Below are 19,986 nucleotides of genomic sequence, written 5' to 3'. Positions count from 1 at the left end.
TATTTATCTGTATTAGCGGGGTTAAATCATGCTGAAGTCTAAGACCTTTGTGAAGAAGACGCGCTCGGGTGGGGTGCTGAAGATCGTGCGGGACCATTATCTGCAGGATGACATCTGGTGCGGGAGTGAGGTGTGCGTGGAGTGCGGGGACGGAGCTCCTGTGCTGCTGCGGGACTCCCAGATAGACAGCGACCTGTGTACTTATTGACACGACCTCCTCCCAGATACTAATGTAGTCCTGCACCAGGTAAACCACCCTCTATACCAAACACACACACACACACACACACACACACACACACACTACCTCCTCCCAGATACTAATGCACCAGGTAAACCACCCTCTATACCACACACACACACACAAACACAATCTCACCAATGTAGTCTCAAAACCTAAAACCTAAATGACCAATTAGTACTTTTGGCAGTGTGCCAAGTCCTGCTGGAAAATGAAATCTTTCACATCACCATAAAAGTTAACAGTCAACAGAGGGAAGCATGAAGTGCTGTAAGATTTTGTGGGAAAACACTGCACTGACTTTGTATTTGATAAAACACAGTGGATCAACACCAGCAGATGACATGGCTCTCCAAACCATCACTGATCATCAGTAAATTTTACATTTTATTTGTAAATGAAGGGAGCAGAGTCTGGAGGAAGAGTGGAGAGACACACAGTTCAAGCTGCTTGAGGTCTAGGCTACGTTTACATTAAATGTTTTGCTCAGTGTGGCTCAGATCTGATTTTTTCATGGCTGTGTGAACGTGCTAAATCCTTTTTTTAATTTTTTTTTATCAGATTTGAATCACTTTCATATGTGGTCCTAAATCAGAAATCTGATTCATGGACATTCGACATAAATGTGAACGGTCAAATCAGAATTCATGTGTCTTTTTGCTTTTACGCATAAGAATTAGCGCTACGTGCTTCTCTCTCGTACCCACCCATCTCTCGGTGCTAACTCATCCATTTCCCTTTTATAAAGCTACGAGTCGTCTCTCTAATATGAGGGTTTTTGTTGTTGGTGAAGAAGGCGACGTTTATACAGGTATCAATGTGCGCATGTGAGAAGTTTCAGGGACAGATTCGTTCACATTACACACAGATACAGATCACTTACATTTGTGAATGTGAACCGTCAAGATAGCCAAATCTGATCTGAACAAAAAAATCTGATTTGATCAATGTGGCTTGTAATGGGAACGTAGTCTTAGTAGGAAGTTTCCACAATCAGTGATGGTTCAACTGTGCTATAGGCAAGGATGATGTTTCTATGTTTTTTGGTACGCAGACACATCACAATATGCAGATCAGTCAGTCAATAATACCGTCCCTCTTCTGGGGCCTCATGTACTAAGACTTGCGTGGACTTCCTACTAAAATGTTCCGTACGCTCAGATCTGAAAAGTTCCGTACGCACAAAAAAATCCGGATTTATCAAACCGTGCGTAGGCAGAATCCCACGTACTTTCTCTTAGTACATCACAATCAACTTGAAATCAAGCGCAAATGCACGAAAGCATCACACTTGCCACGACTCCTCCCTCAATTACGCAGAGTATAATGTTATATTATTAATATTATTATTATTATTATTATTATTAATAATAATAATAATAATATATACGCATGTATATTATGTGTATAATTACCCATGTTTTAAGTTTTATTATTCTAAGATAAATGCTTTCATTTAAATGCTTTAAATGAGTTGCCTACCAAAAAGACACACGTCACGCACTCAGCTTGTTTTCTTATACTCTTATCCTCTTGGAAATCTAAAACTGCTTATAAGCCAGTCATCATCATGGGCCAAAAAAACATAATGGTCACGGAAAATGCGCGCTCAATGAATTCGGCCATTAGCAGTATTTTCCAGTAATGCCAACGCTGCATCTCCAACAACTCCAGCGCAAACCTAATCTAGGCTAAGTGGAAACACGTTAAATGATTATTTCTGTAAGACAATGAAACTGTCTGATTAATTTACTTTATTTTACCCAATAATGCTTACTTCAATGTTTGCATAAAGGATATCTTAATAGTTGTAATTTCAATGCATCGCCTCTAAGTGTCGCCAAATGACAAAAACACAATACATACGCACAAAAAAAAAGGCGTACGCCCAAAACAAAACTTCCGTGGGGGAACGCACTTTCACACGTTCAAGTCAAATTTAGTACATCAGACCGTGAAACTATCTGCTGCAGCTCAGCCAATCAGATCTCCCCCCTGCCCCACCCCTAAACCCATACATCACCCAGTGCCCCTCTCAAATTCAAAATCACAGGGTTTAGTGCCCCTTTAAGACATCAAAGCTATACAGGAGCAAATGTGGAAATACTTTGTAAAAATGTGGTTAAACAGACTAGAATCTATTTTAGAAGCTTAAGAGATGTTTCAAGAACCTTATAATATATATAATATATGAATTCTCCAGTTTACTTTACAACTTCTTCCAAGAGCCTCTGAATCCTGTGTCGATTCTTTAAACTGTTCAACATAAAACTGTTTCTTTATACCCAAACATCTTGAATATCAAATCATCTTGTTGAAAATATCATATTTAGGAGTATTTATTGAACAATTTTAAAAGAAATCCAAAAGCCAGATGTTTCAAAAGGGCTTGGGTCCAGCGCAGTTTTCTGATTTACCTCCTCTGACACACCTACCAAACCCGGCAATTACCAGAGAGTTGAACCAGGTGCTCCAGAGCTGGAAAATGCCAGAATTCTTCAGGAATTCAGCCCTCCAGGCCTGGAGTTCCCTGACACTGTTGTGTGGCATTGAGCTAACAATCTATTTGTTTATATGGAATTGAAAATTAATTCATTTAAATGGCCTAATTTGGGGATATCTGTTTAATCACAATCACATGGTCTGTTCTGTCCTCACAGATCGATATAATTGACGATCCTTTAATCAGGAACGTGATCACCTGTGAACCACTTACAAACTACAATTAGATGTTTAGAATCTGATAGGTCTACCTTTGTTTACACTAAAATGTTGTGGACATTCCTACATATGTAATTCTTACCCCACAATACTTGAGATTTGAACAAATTCTAACAAACCCTAAAACTGTCCCTGAACTATGAAAATAAATTAATTCTGCAACATTCACAAAAGATGTATAAAAATGATCTAGCGTTTCTTTTGCAACATTCTTTCTCTTTATGCTTTTCACAAACTTGCTTAAACATTGTCACACTATTGACTAAACTGCTGTCTAGTTGCTGAAAACATACAATTACAGTAAATAAAAAAATGAACAGAAGTCACGTTAGATCAGTGTTTCTCAACCCTGTTCCTGCATATTCTACTGCATATTAACACTGTTCTGTATATTCTAGAGCTTTCTCTCTTTAAAGGCACTTAATAAAGTAAGTGGTGGTATGATGTGTCTAATACACTGCTGATATACATAATGATTGATCTATGGTCGATAGGGAGCTAAGGGACACCTCCTGACCCTCCTCTGCGCTCCGCAAAACCAGCAACCTGATTGGCTGTTTCTCCTGAAAGGCAGGACTTTCTCCTTTAACCGGCACCACGATTGGTTAAGAGACACACAGCTGTCTCCTCAATAATAAAATTTTTAAAATTTTAATATAATACGGGAAGTTTACGGGAAAATACTAATACGGGAGGACGGCGGGAAAGAGGAGTAAAATACGGTAGTATCCCGGCCAAAACAGGAGGCTTGACAGGTATGTGGGTCAGCCAGACGTGACTCTTCCTGTAGCAGTTTTCTCCAGTTTCCAAGAGTCTTTTAAAGGTGTAGGAAACAGTCCTCACCACTCTCTCTGGCTTCATCTGTAATTTCTCTAAAGAAAAGAGTTCTACTTTTAATAGTTACAGAGTTCTCTGTGTTTATCTGTGTCTTTTTCTAGTTATTATGATGATGAAAGCGTGAAAATGCTGTGTGTAAATGTGTAAATGCGGCAGTAGAGAGTAACAGCAGCAACACCATCTGTTCCAGCTTTACTGCTTTAATACAGACTAAGGCTTTGGAAATTCAACGTTTTTGCATCCATTTAAAAGCTCAGTTTATTTTCATTGCTACAGCCCAAGTATATAACAGTAAGAGTATAATCTGACTACATTTTCGTCTGTTTCATTCAGGGAGACGTTTATCGAGCGGGAGCAGGGAGAGATCGCCAACGACCACAACGATCGGGCCATCCGTGTGGCGGCTAAATGGTACACAGATCACCTGAGTAAAGCCCCGAATGTAGGAGAGCTGAAGGTTGTGCTGCTGACCAACGACCGAGCCAACAAGGAGAAAGCTGAGCAGAGCGGCCTGCTGGCCTACAGATGTATGTGCTGTATATTGCACTTGAATTTACCTGAATGGGTGAACAGTTGGATGATATAATGGAATAATAGTGGGATGGATGGATGGATGGATAGTTAAATTGATAGATGGATGAAGAGTTGTATGATGTAATGGAATAATAGTGGGAGTGATGGATAGTTAAATTGACAGGTGGATGAACAGTTGTACGATTCAGTGAGATGATTAGCTGGATAAATGAATAGTGAGATGAATTGGAAGATGGTTGCTTCACTAGGGTGGAAATACTTGTGGATGGATAGTAGGATGATTGGATGGATGGATAAAAGACTGGCTAATGGAATGACAAATAAATATCTATAAAGGGATAGAAGGAAGTGTAGATGGATAGTTGAATAAATGTATGTGTGACTAGGTAGTGGGATGGACAGTAGAATGGATGTATAGTTAATTGGACGGAAGGTGTGACTGGGCAGTGGATTGGATAGTGGGATGGATAGATGAATGGATAGTGGGATTAGTGGATTAATGAATGGATGCATAGTAGGGGTGTCACGATTTCGATATTTCACCGAAATCGATCAAAATGAGGTCATGGTCTCGAGCCTCGAAGTCAAAAAGAGGAACGACGATCCCTCCCTGTAAGCTACGCAAGCACGTGGGCGAGCACTATGCAGATAGATAGATAGATAGATAGATAGATAGATAGATAGATAGATAGATAGATAGATACATAGATACATACATACATACATACATACATACATACATACAGACATACATACTTTATTGATCCCCGGGGGAAATTCTTGATGGCGCAGCATGCTACGCAAAAAGTCTTGAAGTCTTATTTTTCATGTTTAACTGTTATAATAGGATATAGTTAATTTAGTTACGGCTCTAATCGTTCTATTATTTTGTACATGACTGTTCCTGTATTTTTTATTATTTATTTTGTTATGTTGCACATTGCTGTTTTAATAGTGCACACTGCTGCTACCAAAAAAGCCACTAGATGGCATTACGTTTATCTTAATTAAATAATTAAAATTTGACCATTAGTGCCTAATGTGGTGTATTACAGATCACTTTAATCACTTTGCATCACTTATATCAAGCCCACCTTTTGAAGTAAGATATTGTTAATTTGATTAATCAAACCAGTGACTGACCATAAATTAATCCAAAACTGACATAGGCCAGAAAGAAAATCGAGAATCGAATTGTGACCCTAAAATCGGAAATAAAATAAAATCGAGGATTTAGAGAATCGTGACACCCCTAATACACAGTTGGATGGCTGGATGGACAAGTAGTGAGATCATTTTAACAGGTGGGTGAAGGATGGCTGGGTGGGATTAATGGATAAGTTGGATGGACAGATGGATGCCTGACTAGATAGTGAAAGGGGTTCAAAGTGGGATAATTGGATGAATGGATTTGTGACAGTGTATTGGGATGGATGGTCAGAAGAATGGATGAAAGGCTGTGAGGATGGATACAGGGATAGAGTAGTGTATAGTGAGATGGACAAATGCATCAATAGTAAGTAATAGTAAGATGTATAGATAATTAGATGGATGTATGGATATCTATTGGGGTGGACAGAAAGATGGATGGAATGCAATTGTAAAGGATGAATAGATGCATGTATATTTGGATTAATGAATGAATGGATGGATAGTTGGATAAACAGATGAATCAGTAGGGTTTTATGGATGTGTTTGTGGGCAGGTGAGGAGTACATTAAGAGCCTGATTGGTAATCCTGAGCTGGTGGACAGTCTGGCACTGGCGTCTGATGATCAGGTGAGATCAGCAGTGATGAACCCTTTTCTCCCTGTAAGATTCCTCCTGTTTAAACTCACATTTTCCTAATAATCTTCCCGCAGAATGATATAACGGGCAGTAAGCTGATGTTCCCAGAACACCTGCCGCTGTCCAGAATCCAGGCGGGCATTAAGAGCGGCACTTTCCTGCAGGGCTCTTTCCGCGCCAACCGAGAACAACCTGGAGGCCACGGTCTTCATCCATGGGGAAGGAGAGGACAGCACTGAGGTACGATGTATATGTCTGAGAATACAGCTCTGGAAGAAAATATTAGATCAGTTAAAAATGATGAGTTTCTTTGATTTAACCTAATTGAAAACGTCTGGAATATAATCAAGAGGAAGATGGATGATCACAAGCCATCAAACCAAACTGAACTGCTTACATTTTTGCACCAGGAGTAAAGCAGCATAAAGGTATCCAAAAGCAGTGTGTAAGACTGATGGAGCAGAACATGCCAAGATGCATGAAAACTGTGATTAAAAACCAGGGTTATTCCACCGAATATTAATTTCTGAACTCTTAAATTCTTTATAAATATGAACTTGTTTTCTTTGCATTATTTGAGGTCTGAAAGCTCTGCCTCTTTTTTGTTATTTCAATCATTTCTCATTTTCTGCAAATAAATGCTCTAAATGACAATATTATTATTTGGAATTTGGGAGAAATGTTGTCTGTAGTTTTCTTAATATCATGCTGGCCAAATGCCAAAAAAGCAAAACATTGAGCACATAATTTAGTTGAATCTTTAAGTAAAAAATTATTTAAATTAATTTTCTGCATTTTATACATTGTCTCTATATATTTTAAGAACAATCACTTAAAAGACATAACATATAAAAAGACCCATTAGATTTGAATATGACATTTTAATAATCTTTTAAATTAAGTAAATAGACTGATTTATATTTTACCAGGGTGCCGTAATAATGGTGGGGGTTATTTGATTATTACTTATTGTTTATAATCAGGTTGTGTATCTCTGAAGTTAAGTTACATGCTTTCAATCAGCATGAAGGACTGTTTTGTAATGTAGTTTTATATTTCTTATTAGTTTATTATAATAATAAGAGCGTGTGTATGATATAATGTTTTCTGTTGCAGGGCTCTGACTCTGTCCTCTCCAGAGGTTCGGTTCCACATGGACAGCGAGACTCACAACCCCATAGATCTTCAGACCAAAGAGCTGAAGTGAATTTTATTAGAGCATTGTTGTGAATTAGATGTTATTTTGTTACTTGGCTAAAAGATGCTATTAATTTTTTTTTGTAATACTTGTATATTTGTTTTTATTTTTTTATATAATTATATTGTTATTGACCTGATAATTTTTGTAAAAAAAAAAATAAAAAAAAACTCTTTTTCTCTGCTCTCTCAGAGAAACAAACTCAATGGTGGAGGAGTTCATGTTGCTGGTGAATATCTCAGTGACGCAGAAGATCTATGACGAGTTCTCTGAATGCGCCCTGCTCAGAAAACACCCCTCACCCCCCGCCATCCAACTACAATATCCTCATCAAAGCTGCTAAATCCAGGGTACATGTGACGCTTATAACTCATTCTACTGTAAAAACACGACCAATACGACCAATGGGACATGGGACGAGTTACTGTATCTCAGGGGTCACTAATAGGCGGACCGCGGTCCGGGTCCGGACCCAGACGTTGTCCAATCCGGACCCAAACCGATAAACTACAGAGAAGGATTTAATTCTGACAGTGTTCATTTAAAGCGGCGGAACGTTTATCGTCTTTATGGTTTACGTCAGGGATGGGCAACTTCCATGATGGAGAGGGCCACATTTTTTTCAGCATGACCATTGGAGGGCCACATGACCTCGCACTTCAAATAATTGAATATGAAAAACGCTACAAATGATTTTCAATAAGAACAAATTTTATATGAATTTATATCTGTATGTTTACAGCACCAACATTTATCAACAACTATTTTCTGCATATTAATGCATTTTAATACGGCAAAAGACAAACCGTTTGCTTAAAAAAAGTGCAAAAAGGAAGTCCTTCATATCAAAGAACAAAAAGTTTGCTTAAAAAACTGATTGCAAATACAGTAGTTCCTTTGTGTAAAATAAGTTCATTATAACAAGTCCTTCATAAGCAACAAGGACAAAACATTTGCTTATAAAAGTGCAAAAGGCATTTGAACTTATTTATAACAAAGAACAAAAAAGATTTAAAAACTGATTGCAAATAGCTCATTCAATAATAGCAGAAAACTAGACCACAGAGCGCCCGTGCCCGCTATTGTTTGGCAGCGGCGCGCCCTCTAGCGGTCAAAAGTAGAATTACATTATTTTTTTTATTATGAAATTATGAAATTATTTTTTATCTATTCGCGGGCCGCACTGAGTGATGACGAGGGCCGTGTGCGGCCCCCGGGCCGCCAGTTGCCCATCCCTGGTTTACGTGCTTTACAGCGCAGTAAACTCACAGACCAATCACGTGTGTTGTAAAATCACCAAACGCTCTCCTCTGCCAATCAGATCTGTGTAGATGCGAGAGCGCGGAGGAGCACACACAGGCGAAGCAGGTGATGAGAAGTCGGAGAATAAAGCGAGAAAAGCTAATACAAATGGTGCGCACCAGAAAAGGAAATCAAAATACTACCTTTATAAAACATACTAACAGTAATGTAACTGAGTGGTGTTAATTGTAGGAATTAAAGAGAACCAACCGAGACAAGAGTGCAAAATAGTCCACTTTACTCCACCTGATCAGAACTCCTCAGCAAAAAAAAAAATCCTTTCTACTCCTAAAACAACCCTACCTCAAAACTAAGGCAACCCCCAGGGGACAAAAAGCATTCGCAACTTCCCACATCGGTTTTACCCACAACATAATAAAGTATGATACAGTAATAATATTAAATTAAATAAAACTGCTGTTTAAAAAAAAAAAAGCTGATATTCAGCAAACATTTCTCCATATATTGTATGATTTTATCATTCATGTAATTATCATGACAGGCAGGCCTAAATCTAATATAAATACAATTATTATAATTATAAATATAGCATTTTGAAACAAACCTGACATACAGATTCACATTAATAGACTCGATAAGTTAAATTATTCAGGGTGTTCCCATTTACTGTATGATTGTTACAGGCCTATATAAAACAATACATATTTTTGAAATATACAAGTATGTGTAATTTGTTTTATCTTTCAGTTGTTGATGACATAAAACACTGACAGGAGTACTATAGGCTTCTTCAGTATACAGTATATAATACTGACCCATAACACAAGTTAAAAATGGCAACGGCCGGACCTTGGCCTGGCGAAATTCTAATTAAACACCACTGCTGTATATGGTTCCATCACTTTTGCCATGGATTTATGTGTGTGTAGGGTCTCTGTTGCGCTGTCTCTGCCTCTCTTGTGCTTACTTTTGCTCACTAGTGCTATCTCTTGCTCTGTGTCTTTTGCACTCTACCTTGAGATATAATACAGTAAGTCTGCCAGAAGTGAACCAAAACCTTTACTTCTTAAAAGACAGTGAAAGTAATGCTGCTGTTTTTGTAATTAATAAAGCACCACAAACATTTGTTTAAACAAGATGGAGAAAGATGTCTCTCTCATGGTGACAGTATGAGAATGAGATTACTCTTGTCTGCTGTTAAATAAATGCATTTTGTGAGAATAATTATTGATTTTTGTATGTTTTGGGTACAAATTTAGAAAAAGGTATTGAAAATAACGTAGTTTAGGTGTCTGTAGTGAATTCAAAGCATCATATTGATATTGGAAATGTAAAAACAATACACAGCTAGGTCTGGGTAATGCTTTCTATGATATATTCACTGGATGCACATTTCACTGTGGATTGATGCACAAAATGCTTATTGCAAAACTTTGGAAATCCTAAGACTGTGGAGGCGAATGCTGCAGCCACTGTCAGGCCTCTTTCAAACTCCCATAATTCGCCACTTCGTCTTGCCATGAGCACGCTGGCCAGCATTCAGCCTCACTCACAAGATAACACCTCACAGCTTACACTCGATGCACATGCACATCTTCATCTCATCTCATCTTCTACTCTTCTTCTTTTTCTCTTCCTCAGGATTTGGATATTCGCACAGATTCAGCGAAAGCTCTGGCGGACTCTCTGAACGAAGCCACTCTGGAGGACTTTCCTTACTTCAACACGCTGCTGCGTATCCTGGCCACCCGCTGCATGATGCAGGCTGTCTACTTCTGCTCGGGGATGGACAGCGACTTCCACCACTACGGCCTGGCCTCGCCCATCTTCACACACTTCACCTCGCCCATCAGGAGGTGAGCAGGGCCTGACATGCTCTCAGAATGATGTTCTTACCTTCAGTTAGTGCTGGGTGGTATACCGGTTCATTCGGTATACCGCGTGGTGAACTTGAACCAGTATGCATTTCTCTCATACCGCCATACATTTAATGTATTTGTTAACTGGAGAAAGAAGGGAATTGTAGCTGATTTAAATACTGTAAAGCCTCTAATGGCTTCAGGGATAACCTATAGTAAATTGATATTAAACTTTTATCTAACTTGTGCAATAGAACTTTTGAGAAATATGTCTTTGAATACTTAAACATTGAGTATTTTTTGGTTTGTTTATAGGGTTTATGGAACTATTTATTCAAATATTTAATTTTGTAAAGGGAGCCGTGTTAAATTTGTTAGCGTATCTATTTTTAAGGCATTTTGTTTACATTTCTCAGCTATTTTTCTGATCTTAAAGTCTGATTTCTTCCTATATTGTGTAATTTCATTCGATAAAGTAAACCCAATAGTAATAAAAGCCTAAATTTAAAGCCTTAGTTTTTTATATTATATGTACTCCTAACAGTACAGTAACTCACAAACCTATATTAAAGCCCAGTCATGCAAACAATTATAATAAAAATGCTGTGATATACCGTGAAATACTGCCAATAGAATAGGACTCTCTGGAGTAGATTGTACTATATTATTTATTTATACTTTTTTGCAACAAATGTACACTGTTCTCATTTCCCATTATATATCTACTAGAGACAGATTATATCTGTCCAGTATCATTTATTTTAATTTAATCCTGGATATATTAAGCTATCTGGAAGAGTGCATTATTAGTATTATGACGTTTTTGATTATTGACTTCTGTTTCAAATCTAATAAAATTCTTTTTTTTTTTTTTTTTTATATATCAGTTAGGGGTGTGCCATGTATCATATCATATATGCAGCTCATTTAGAATTAAATTTCTATTTTGTTGCAGTAGTGTATTCTTTATTTTTTTTTTTTGTCATTTCGCCAAAAGTATTGTTATTGCAAAAACACCATGAAATATCATGATATTATTTTAGCGCCATATCGCCCACCCCTACTTTCATTCACTGCCATTAATTTTCGAACATCTAAAGCCACTTCTACAGTTCTACGTCCATATAGCCATCAAACCTCTTTGAGTACAGTAGAGCAGGTCCCCAAGCTCCGATCCACAGCTGTACTAACCAGCACTCTTCTGTTTTTCTTTTTATCATCCCTCGTTCCTTTAACTGTAGCTGTGCAACCTTTATTTTAAAGTTAATGTTTATTTTTTATCTTCTCATTTGTTTCTCATTTCTACTCAGGTACTCTGATATCATTGTGCATCGGCTGCTGGCTGTGGCCATAAACGCAGACAGCACCTACCCGGACCTGATGGACAAACACAGACACAAGATGGCCCAGTACGCCCAGAGAGCCTCGGTGGCCTTCCACACACAGGTACAGCACGACTGATATAGCATAGTAATTACCATTATAAAACAAAATAATGAGCCTTCATTTATTATGGTATATTGGCAATAATGAAACTCTTGGAGATATGACAAATAAATATCACTATATGACACTAAATAAATTATATATATATATATATATATATATATATATATATATATATATATATATATATATATATATATATATATATTGCGACCAGTGTGAATGTTTCTTTTGCTAAAAACAGTAAAAAATAGTACTCTGATGTGATAATTAGGGCTGGGTGATGCAGCACGATATTTCAGGGTATAATATCGTTCTTGTTATTAGAAAATGTTGGCGATATTATTTCATATGGTACGATATGGAACACACTCTGGGATTAAAAAAATATACCATGTTCACTTCCAAGTTATGAAAGTTAAGAATGTTTTTTTTTTTTTTTTTTTTACCTTATTCTGTAAAGTTGGCTGTTTTTGGAGATACAAGGTTTTAACATGGCCATGTCAATCACAAGCTTGAAATTATGCATTTCATGCATTTAATCTTCATTATCTTATCTTCAAATGTCTTTCAGCCTTTCTTCAAGAACAGAGGAATCCTAAATGAAGAAGGCTTCATTCTCTTCGTGAGGAAGAACGCCACCATCATCCTCATCCCCAAGTTTGGCCTGGAGTGAACGGTGTTCTTCGAGAACAAAGACAACAAAAACCTGGACCACGGCTCAACTTTGACACTGAGGTTGTTACTGAGCACCAGTCCTGGCTTGTTTTAAACTGAATATCTTTAATTGTTCATTAATATGGTCAATATTAATCTGTTACATGTTATTTTTATACATTATAACATTATGGATGCAGTAATGATGTGATATCAGTATCACCTACACTGATCATGTTAGTATGATATTTAGCTGCTTAAGCATTTTAGCCTCTTAGCATAACTGTGGAGGACACAAATCCAGTTTAGTTAGTCAGTTTAGGATCCCATACTTTGGGGAATAATAAAAACATTGACTTTAATTTTGTATTTGGCCTATAAGCATACACGCAATCATGGGCGTGGTAGTGGGGGGAAAAGTGGACCTGACTACCCAGGGCCCGATGAGGGACAGGGGCCTCTTTCACTCTCGTACTGGCATGGATAGGGGCCCACTGACATTGAGAGTGTACAGGGCCCAGAATGTGCTGCTACGCCACTGCACGCAATGGAGAAAAGTAATTGGACACCTGCTCATTTATTGTTTCCTCAGAAATCATTGCTGTGAGGATTTGATTGCATTCTTCTACAAAAAGCATAAATGAGGTCACCTTTTTTGACCCAGGATGATCAACATCCCCTACCTCACTTATCCTTACGTTCCCAACATCATCCCAATATATACAGCTCTGGAAATTAAGAGACCACTTCAGTTTCTGAATCAGTTTCTCTGATTTTGATATTTATAGGTATATGTTTGAGTAAAATGAACATTGTTGTTTTATTCTATAAACTACAAACAACATTTATCCCAAAGTACAAATAAAAATGTTGTCATGGATGAAATGGAATGAAATGAAATGAGAAATGGATGAAATAAAACAAAAAAGATGCAGAGCTTTCAGACCTCAAATAATGCAAAGAAAACAAGTTCATATTCATAAAGTTTTAAGAGTTCAGAAATCAATATTTGGTGGAATAACCCTGGTTTTAATCACAGTTTTCATGCATCTTGGTATGTTCTCCTCCACCAGTCTTACACACTGCTTTTGGATAACTATAAAACTCAAGCAGTTCAGTTTGGTTTGATGGCTTGTGATCATCCATCTTCCTCTTGATTATTTTCCAGAGGTTTTCAGTTTAGTAAAATCAAAGAAACTCATCATTTTTTAAGTGGTATCTCGCTGTATTATATTGGTATTGGATAGAGCTTCATCATTCCAGAGAATACAGTTCTTCCACTGCTCCATAGTGTTCCTCAATGCTGGGGGGATGTATATTCCTCCATAGCCTATGCTTGGCATTAGGCATGGTACCAATAGGTTCATGTAGGTTTTCTGATAGACCAGCCATGTGTGCTTGTGCATTTGCACATCTATGTCAGCAATAGATGAAGCTTAAAGTAGATGAATGCATTTAAATTAGATGGGGTGTGTGCACGAACATATCTGGTGGTTTTGCTCCTCCTTTATATAACTGAATGCTTTTTTTTAAAATCATTATTCTTTCCAGGGACCAACGCTGGCCGTGGAGGATCAGCACACCTTCCACATATTTGACAAAGTCAAAGTGACCATCAGTCTGGACGCCTCCAATATCCAGAACCAGAAGATCAGGATGGCCCTGGTGGAGCCAGTGGTATGTTTTTCTCTCTCTGTCTTTCCCTCACTTTAGATAAACAAATAGAGTACAGTGTAGAGGTTTCAGACACCTACACATACAGGTGCATCTCAATTACTCTACTTTATTAGAGTACAGTAGAGCAAATTACTTTATTTCAGTAATTTAGTTCAAAATGTGTAATTTTATATAGATTTATTACACACAGAGTGATCTATTTTTTCAATCTTTTAAGCGTTTATTTATTTTACTGTTGATGATTATTGCTTACTGCCAATAAAAAACAAAAAATCAGTGTCTCAGAAAATTAGAATATTATAACATAAATACAGTGTAAAAAAAAAAAAAGTTCTCAATTTGATTCAAATCAAACTAGGTATTGATATGGTGAAAATTATAAATAATACTAGAGATTTGCAGATGTTTAAACACAATAAACTACTGCTAAATAACAAACATCTACCGCCCAGATAAGCAGGTTTACCATGGCTAATTTTAAGTGACTGATCCAAGTCAGAAGCAGGCAGGGGAATCCTGCACTCTAAGGGTGCTGTTGGATTCTGGCATGGAGGCAGAATTTGGCACAACATCTGGAAATACAATCTGCTGAAATTACCACATTCTACAGAGCAGTCTTTTTAAAAAAACTAAAACTAAACCATATTTTATCCAATAATAGCTGAAATGTGTATCTGCATCTCACCGCTATCAGAGAAACACTGCTGCTGCTACAGCTCAGCCAACCAGCTCTCCCTCCTGCCCCGCCCTTAAACCCATACATCACCCAGTGCCCCTCCCAAATTTTTCCTCCCGTCCTTTAGCCTTTATCAAATTTGATTTGAGGGTGGAGTCAGCAAAAACCTGTGGTTTTAGTGTTCCTTTAAGTAACTAAACTAACCCTATGGTGTTTCTCTTCCAGATCCCTGGCGTCAGTGTGGCGTTACCAGAACCAGGACCAGAAGCAAAGAAACCCAAACTGGATCGCTGAGCTCAGCAGAAGCTGTCCGACACTGCCATCTTAGTTTCTTTTATTTTCATGTTCATTTTTAGAAAATGAATGTAATATTCTTTTGAATGTGTGGCTATAGCTTGTGTAAACCATAGGGATTGTTGTTAAATATCAATTATGGATGTTTTTGTGACTTCCTAAAAACAAAAAAGACAAAACTCTAGACATGCACGGTCTTTTGGATGCATTGAAGTACAGACTTAAAGGACAGTCTCATTTTATCCTATGAAATGCTCCACTTGAAAAGCACAAATGCAGGACTTTGTACAAAACTATACAAAAAATAATCCATACATCATATAATAATGGAAACACTTCAATAAAACGATTTTAAGCTAAAACACAGTTCTCGTCATTTTCTTCAGATTGTGTTTTGTGTTTAATACTCAGAAACTGGTTTAGAAATTTAAATGGTTTAATCCTGTGAAGAACACTGATAAAGGACCAGAGCACTGATGATTCACCACACAAAGAAAAAATTATAATGGTGTAGAAACGAGGAGGTGGTTATAATATTTGGATATTATTATTTTTTTGCAAATCAATAAAAAAATTTATTATGTAGCGAACTCAGCGGTTTAATACCTGGTGCTAATTGAGATGTTTAAATATTTTTAATTGGGCGCCAGTTATTAAATTAATTAAATTAGATTAATTAATCATATTAATTAATAACACAAGACATCTCAAGGTGTGGCTTCTACAGGTGACAGGAATTCTCATAACCAAGTTATCCAGAAAACACTGAAATCACAGGTTTAGTAATATAAAAAGTATTTTATTAAATCACACAGATGAGTAAATAATTCAATAAAATGTCATAAATGTAGCCATTAGATATCAAATCATAGTGTATAATAAATGAGAAACAAAAGAACAAACGTTATAATACTGGTATGAAAAGAATAAAGATTAATATAGCTAGTTTGATGACAGGCAGATGTTAATACCTACAGAAGCATTTCTGCTCGTCGCACCTCCGCCGGTGCCAAAGTACCAGCTGCAGGGTCTTCAGCTGGGAGCCATCCTTCACTGATGTTTCGCCCCTTTCATCTCCAGAACATCTCAGGATGGTGGGGCAGCGTACAGGGACATCTCCCTGCCGCTCCCTGCAGCTGGATTTTGATGGTGAAGTTAACATGTGGCCTCCTGTTTTCCCCAACTCTTATCGTTTCTCCTCAACCAGAGCCAGAAACTTCCCTTTTCTGCTTCTTCTGAAAGATCCTTGCTGACCCTCTTGGCCTTGGTTGATGTGAAGCCAATGTCTCTCAGAAAGCGATTTGTTGAGAGGCTCACAAAGCCTCGGCAGCCAACTTCGACTGGGTAAGTTGTTGCTCTCCAGCCTCTCTCTTGGCATTCTGCCACTAGGTCAGCATACCGTGACTTCTTCCTCTCATATGCCTCTGGAATGCCCTGCTCCCATGGCACGGTCAGTTCAACAGGACACGCTTTTCAATTGATGACCACACAACGATGTCAGGTCTCAATGTGGTAGTAGTGATGTTAGTGGGAAAGCGTAGCTGCTTACCGACATCTGCGGTCATTGACCAATCTTTGCCTGGGGTCAGGACTGATGTCCTGTCCTGTTGTGGGCAGCTTTGTATGGCATGTCCTGCTGGTATAAAGTTGACCACACGCTTCTGCTGGGATGTTGACTTCTCATTTACAAGGAGCCTTCTGGTTTCAATGTGTTCCGCCAGCTTCCTCAGCACCTGGTCATGCCTCCACCTATTGCGACCCTGGGCCAAGGCCACCCGGCAGCCAGCTAGGATGTGATGAAGATTTCCCACGGCTGTACTGCACAGGCTGCACCTTTCTTCAGTACCATACCACCGTGCCAGGTTTGCTGGACTAGGAAGGGTGTCATATGTGGCTCGGATGAGCAAACTCACCCTTGCCTGAGGCATCCTCCACAGGTCACTCCAACTTACAGATCTTGGTAAAATGCCCTCCCACTTTGTCCACTGGCCTTGCTGGCATTGGCCGATAGACTTGACCAAGAGCTTCTCTCCCTCCATCCTTGCCACCTCTGTGACTACCAGATTTTTCCTCTCCTTCAGGGATGCTTTAGACCACAGCTTTAGTGACTCTCCCTAGCCCAGGCCCTGTCTTCCTTGTTGTGTTCTTCCTACAAGTTCTTGGTGCTGCAGTCTCGAGATGGCACTGTCCACACATACTTCTGCTTTCCATGCTCTACCTGTCCGGATTCTGGCACCAGCATTTCTGACATGGTGGTCACTTGACTGTCTGAGTTCCAGGACAAGCCTGGCCTTCTCAAGCCTGTAACCAGTAGTGATATTTCTCAGAGGCAGCTGCAGTGCATTTCTTCCAAATAGAGAGGCATCGGACAAGCATCGAGGTAGCCCAAGCCACTTTCGGATGTAACTATTCGCCTTGGCATCCAACTTCCTGACTACTGTTGTTGTTATTTCAGACATCTTTAGTGGCCACATCACACGATGGTAGAGTGTTGTCTGATAGCACCAGACTTTGTATTTTCCAGGAAGGTAGCTCTGGTCTATCTGCTTTAAGCCCTGTTTTAGTTGGTCTGTGACTGTCGTCACCATGTGTTTGTCTGAAAGATCCACTGAATATTCTCTGCCCAGGCTTCTAATCGATTGTTCTGCGAGCACCGGGATTCTTTCTCCTGCCACTTGGAAAGAAACTGAGGCCGTTTGTCTGCCCTTGCAGATCGACAGGCTGTGAGACTTAGTGGGTTTTATTTTCATCCTAGCCCAAGATAATAACTCTTCAAATCTCCTCAGGAGCCGTGATGTCCTCAGGAGCCGTGATGGCTAATAAGTGAGGATTTCTAAATAAGGGTCTAAATGTAATGAGATCAAAACGATCAAATGAAAACACTAAAATATGTAGATAATTAAGATATTTTAGGACCTACAAGTTCATCCTTTTCGCCAAATAACTAGAAATGAATCTATACTAAGAAAAGAATTAAGGACAATAACCAAACTAGGCTTGACCAACCAAAACACCAATTACTGAAAGAAACACCCAAACTGCCTTACTCTGAGACGTCCACAAAGGGGCTCCCCATCGGTTCCATCCGCTGTTTAAACCTCTTGATCGCCTGATATCTAGCATCCCTAGCGGGTCCAATGTGAACCCATCCGCAGGGTAAAGATGGTGCTCTGTGGGCCAGCGGCGCACCTGGTCGACACCCGCTTCTAGTCTCGGCACAGGGAAAGCCTCCCTGGAGCTGGCTTGACTGGAGTACCCTTTTTGGTGATCCGTCGGTTGGTCTAGTTGGTTTACTGAATTAACTACCTTGGCGAGCAGAAGATCTCAGTAGATCATAAAATAGCTTAGTTATTTTAATCTAGAATAACTAATACCATATACTTGAAGATGATTAAATGAGTTATACTAAGAGTGCTAAACTATCAATAACTGGAGCTAAAAATACTAAACTAAGCTAACTGCTGTTACTCTCTGTCTATCCTTCCATCTCCTCTACTCAGGACCAGACCTGAAAATTAACCTGAACCATTGGCTCACTAAACTGGACTTCTCCATCCACCTTCTCCAACTTCTCTCAACTCTTAACTGAACTGAACTGACTCACTCCTGGACTGTGAGTGTCTCTCTGGACCTGCTTTGGCCCTTGAAGCTCCCATTGGCTATGTGGCCCTTTTAGGGAAGAGCTACCTATGTGTCTGTGTTTTAATTGGTCTAAGAGCAATTTCAAACTTTGGCGGGAAGGAAAGTGCTGCTTAGACAAAGGCCATAAAACAAACCCCTCCCTGCTTTTGGCTAGTGACAGATTTCTTATATTACTAATAGACCAGGCCAAAAGAAAACTCAATTAAACAGTGGATCAAAATACAGTCTTCAGCATACCAGTTTGTGAGGATAAATTCAGGAAACTTACAATTGAATCACAATAAATGTAAATTATATGTTTTGCCCAAAAACAGTTTGTAACATTCAAGATAATCCTAGAAAATACAACAATGGATGGTACCTTGTCAAAAAGAGATCAAGAGTCATGTTATTATTTAACAGCAATTAAATCACTTAAAAGATAATATGACATGGATGAGACCACTGATAACTAAATACAGCTAAATTATCAAATACTAGTTAAACCTTGTGGATTTAGACTGGACTGTGTAGGAAAATTTAATCAGGACACATCTAAACACGTATACCAGAAGTGGCATGAGCCCTTTAAATCAGGGGTTTCAAACTCGCGGCCCGCACACTATTGAAATCAAATTTTAGTGTTAGTGAGGAGCGCCCGCAAGAAAGACGCACTCTCTCCCCGTCCACCAGCACAGCCCATCCCATTCATTTACATAGAGAGAGCCGCTGCACGAGCGCAGCCCCGCCCTCCGACAAAAACAGCTCAGCTGTGTGTGAGAGAGACACGCACACACACACACGAGCCTCTCACATACAGAACAGCTGCCTTTCAGCCACGGAGGAGAAGCTGAAAACGGATTTATAGAACTATAGATCACTGTGAGGTTGATTAAAAATCTTAAACTTATGATTGACTACACCTGTTGCATAATTTGAATTAAAAAACGTCACGGATACGCCCACACGGATACGCCCACACACGGCGAGCCGAGTCATCAGGTGTTCTGTGGAGTTGTGCTCACCTGTCAAACCGTGCTACTCTTATGTGCAGTGCCGTGCAGACGCTATGGCCCAAGGTGCTTGGGCAACTGCCCTTTTGCCGTCCTTGGCTGATATTGCCCTTCCGAGGGAGGGGAAAAAATAATATAGGCTAATATGATTTCTTATTTCA

General features: G+C 38.9%; 1 protein-coding gene and 1 pseudogene across 2 annotated transcripts in view; one reads left to right on the top strand and one right to left on the bottom strand.

The window, feature by feature from the left end:
- The window catches only part of LOC125789956 (telomerase protein component 1-like), a 265,125-nt gene that overhangs the window by 37,796 nt on the left and 207,343 nt on the right, over window positions 1-19,986 (bottom strand). The window lies entirely within an intron of this gene.
- On the top strand, window positions 29-15,553 carry LOC103028832 (exosome complex exonuclease RRP44-like; annotated as a pseudogene).

Source organism: Astyanax mexicanus, unplaced genomic scaffold (assembly GCF_023375975.1).
Source record: "Astyanax mexicanus isolate ESR-SI-001 unplaced genomic scaffold, AstMex3_surface scaffold_33, whole genome shotgun sequence".
NCBI classification, from domain to species: domain Eukaryota; kingdom Metazoa; phylum Chordata; class Actinopteri; order Characiformes; family Acestrorhamphidae; genus Astyanax; species Astyanax mexicanus.
The sequence above is the reverse complement of the archived record's forward strand: the minus strand, read 5'-3'. Positions and strand labels throughout refer to the sequence as shown.